Raw genomic sequence first — 4,692 nt, forward strand, 5'->3', positions numbered from 1 at the left:
CTAGATACTTAAGGATCTCGAAACCAAAACAACCCATATATTCTAAGGATGGACATAAAAATCGTGCCAAATTTGTGATTACCTACTACCGCAAATACATCATAGGGATGTAGATGGAGGCAGTAAGAATTATACAACAAGATGCAAAATTTATAGAGTACAACCAGGACAGACGATCATTACTTACGATCTGGATTATCAACGTGCATCAGGAAAATGCCATCCCGCAAGAATAACAAGCGCACCCGCGAGACACCGCTCCTGCAGATGGACTCTGCTACATTTCAAGTTGCTGTAGTGGCGGCAGTAACCGCTGTTATGGCACAAATCAATGCAAACAACCCCAATGGAGGCGGGAATAGCATTGACAACTCCATCCAAAGGAACGAACATGGAAACCAACAAGTGACAACCTATCAAGGAACTCCAAACCCCAAGCTTAAGAGCAGGAAGTTGAGTTCTGGAAGTAAGAGAAAGGGACAACACACTCAAGGGTTCTCAAGGAAGCAACATGTTGTTGTTGTTCATGCGACCATGACCCCTATTACACCAGCAACCAGGAGACCATATGCTGGAAACCTTCCAAAATGCAACCAGTGCAAATTCCATCATAATGGAGCCTGTCGGGAGATGCATTGTAACAAATGCAACCGAAAGAATCACATCGCCAAATTCTGTAGAACTTATCCATGCCAGAATCGTCAGCCAAATGAAAACGACAACAATCGCAACAACCCTAAAAACAACACCAATGATGAGACCAGTCACACCTGCTATAGGTGTGGAGGAACTGGTCACATCAGGTGCAATTGCCCCAGGGATAACAATCAAGGAGCAGAAGGATCAGAAATGGTCCTGACCTTGGGTCAAGGCGAAGCAATCCAAGACCCAATGGTTCTTACTGGTACGTTCCCACTGGACAACTCTTTCGCTTACCTCTTATTCAATGGTAAATCTGAGCGAAGTTTCGTTAGTAACATATTCAAACACTTACTAAAACAACATCCCCAAAGCTAAGCTAAGCCTTTATAGTGGACATGGCCAATGGGGAAAACCGATTTAACCTAGGATATTTATGTGGAGTACACCTTAACACTAAACAACCATTCATTACAAATAGATTTCATGCCAGTAAATATTAGGAGTTTTAATGTGATAATCGTCATGGTTGGGTTAAGCCCCCACCGTGCTGATACTATGTGTCACGAGAAGGCCGTTTGCCTTCACCTCCCTAATCACGAAACTCTAATAATCCATGCTGATAAACCTGGCGCCAATCCTCTTCCTATCTCGTGCATCAAGGCTCAGAAGTGCCTGCACCAGAAGAACTACGTTTTCCTCACTCATGTTGTGGACAAGACCAAAGAAGAGGTAGGCATACAAGGTATTCTAGTAGCATGTGATTTTTTTCCAAATGTGTTTCCCAAAGAACTTTCGGGAATATCCCAGAGAGACAGGTCGAATTTCGAATCAACCTCGTATCGGGAACCACATCAATTGCCAATTCACCCTATAGGTTGACTCCCGCCAAAAATTCACAAGTTATCCGGTCAACTGAGTAGAATTGTTGCGCAAAGGATTCATCAGACCAGGCTTCTCTTCCTGAAGAGCTCCGATCTTCTTCTTCAAGAAGACGGATCCTTCCGAAGGCACATCGATTTTAGGAAATTGAATAAACTCCCTATCAAAAATCGATACCCACTTCCTCGGACTGACGATCTATTTGGCCAGCTCCAAGGAGCTCGTTACTTCTTTAAAATAGATCTAAGAATCGGTTATCATCAACTTCGAGTCCGAGAAGGCGACATTTCAAAAACTGCCTTCCGAACTCGTCATGACCATTTCAAATTCATTGTGATACCCTTCGGTCTAACGAATGCTCCCACACTATTCATGGACCCTACGAACCAAGTTTTCCCAACCATTCCTAGTTAGCCTTTTCAATATTTTCATCAATAACATACTCGTCTGCCCACGAAGCGAGAACGAAACACTGTCAACACCTACTACCAGCCTTGAAAGCATCAAAGCTGGAGAATATCGCGAAGAAAGCACTGCATGGATGGATAAAACTCTTGGAGTTGAAAGACGAAGCTTATAGGTACGCAAGTTGAATTGGGCGTTATCTGGGTGATCGTCGATAGGTTAACCCAAACTGCCTATTTCCTGCTAATACTAAAATCAAACAAGACAGAAAGATTTACATGGATCTATATCAAAGAGATCGTGAGACTCCATCTTGGATCGAGATAACAGGATTACTTCAAGACTTTGACAGTCATTCCAGAAGGCTATGGGAACATAGCTAAATATTAGCATTGTTTGCTACTCTCAAACCACTAGCCAAAGCAAACGAACCATTCAACCACTTGAATTCATGCGACAAGTCTGGGTGTTTGAGTTCAACAAGTCAGGGGATACCCGCTTGCCCTTGGTTGAATTCTCACGCAATGACAGTTATCACACGAGCATCAATATTGCTCGTTTCAAAACTCTTTATAGCCATAAATGCAGATCACTCACCAGTACTCTCATGAGACCATAAACCATTTGCAAAACAGCAGAAAAGGTAATCCAAATCAAAGCATGACTTCAAGCATCGCGAGACCGACAGAAGGGCTATACGGACAAGCGGCGTAAGCCATTAGGATGTCAAGTCGGGGATCGCGTATTATTATAGGAATCTCCTTGGAAAGGAATGATTCGCTTTAGGAAACGAGAAAAACTAAACCCACGATACGTCGGGCTGTTCGAGATTCTTGCTCGGATTGTCCAAAGACTGATAGGCTGCAACTGCCTGTAGAGCTCAGCAACGTACACCTTGTGTTCCGTGTCTCGAATCTAACAAGATGCATATCAGATGAGACTCTTATCATTCCTTTACAAGAAATCGAAATAAACGAGAATCTCCTAATCGCCAAAGAACCAGTCGAAGTATTGGGTAGGAAAGTAAAGCGTACAAAACAAAGCCACATTTTGATTGTGAAGGTTCGATGGAACGCTAAGCGTGGACCGAAATTCACATGGCAACGCGAAGATCAGACGAAGTACCTATTCTCTCATTCATGAACCTATCTTTCGAAAGAATTTTCGGACGAAATTCCCTCTAACGGGGGGATGATGTCACAACTAGCATTTTTAGCTAGGAAATTATAATCTCATATAAACATCATCCATTGTAAAAGCCTATACTCTATTCTCATTCATTTATATCTCATATGTTCAAATAAGGGTGGATACCTTAGAAATCCCGAATCAAGTTCATTATGGGCTAGGATTCTCTTATTGGGTATAATGGACCAATAAATCTCCAACTTCACCATCTTGGGCCTAGGAACCCTAAATGGGCTCTAATTGGACCCACCTTCATGAAACATAACATTTTGGGCCATAATGGGCCTAAAATAAATTTGTTTGCCTTTAATGGGCCTATTGGGCCATAACAACTCAAATTAGCCCTAATGGACCATAAACCACTCTTTTAAGCCATATTGGGTCATAAACCACCTTAAGAGCTCAATAAGCCGAAAAGAAATTGTTGGGCCTTATGAATTCAAGGAAAGACCAAGATTGGGCCCAAAGTAATTCTTTTTTTTCTCTCTAGCCCAATTCTCGGCCATAGATAAATAATAAAAAAGGGGGGGGGGGGGAAAGAATGGATAAATGAAGATTAAACATGTAAATGACAACTCATGTTTAACCACCATATATCTATGGTAGAATCTCATGTTTCAAGACTAGGTATTACCTCACAAATAACAAGATTATGATCTCTCTCTCTCTCTCTTCTCTCCATAATCTCGGCCAAACCCTCTCACCACCTCCATTTTTCTTTCAAAAACTCTCTCAAACACTCTCAAAAACCTCTTCCTTCTTCCATCAAAAATCTCGAGTTTGGTGTGTAGTTTCAAGAGGATCTTCACCTAGATCATCATCTTTGCACCATAGAGCTCGAAAATCATCTCCATAACACATCTAGGGTCGAGATCTCTTCACTTCTTCATCAAAACCGACTTCCAAACCCCAAGGTGAGCTTCATACCCCCTATTTTCGGTTTTTATAAGTTTTGTGGGGGGAGAATACAAGAAAATTTGTAGATCTATGATTATATGTATGCTTTATATGATTTCTATGTTTATTTACATGTTCTTATGTGTTTATGGTGTTGAAACTAGTCAAAAAGTCCATAAAATCGAGATTTGCATTAGGATGTATCAAAACAAGTGTTAAACATATTATTACACATAAGTCATTACTAGAAAAATAACCAAGTTGGTTAATATGAACTCCTTGGGCTAAAAATCTCATTTTTGGACTCAAAATGCTAAAAATATGAAACTAAAGGGCCCAAAATGTCAAAATACAAATTCTGAGGGATGATATGTGTCAAAACAGTTTCAAGAAGGGATTTTCCAGAAATTTACTCTTTGGAATGATGAAAATGTAAATTTTTAAGCATAATGGGCCAAAAATGAACTTTTCGGCCCAATAAGGCCCAATATGCGAGATTTGCAAATTTGAAGGGCTGAAAATGTATTTTTCTGTAAAACAGGGGACTACTAGTGCTCCAAGTCCATTTCAAAGGTTAAAAATGCTTTTCATATTTAAAAGGGACCAAAGATGCAAAAAATTTCTATTTTGGGCCAAAAGTGTAAAAATTGCGAAAATAAGGATTTCAGCCGAGAAAGTTTC

Source organism: Lactuca serriola, chromosome 2 (genome assembly GCF_051521515.1).
Source record: "Lactuca serriola cultivar US96UC23 chromosome 2, Lser_US96UC23_V15, whole genome shotgun sequence".
Lineage (NCBI taxonomy): Eukaryota > Viridiplantae > Streptophyta > Magnoliopsida > Asterales > Asteraceae > Lactuca > Lactuca serriola.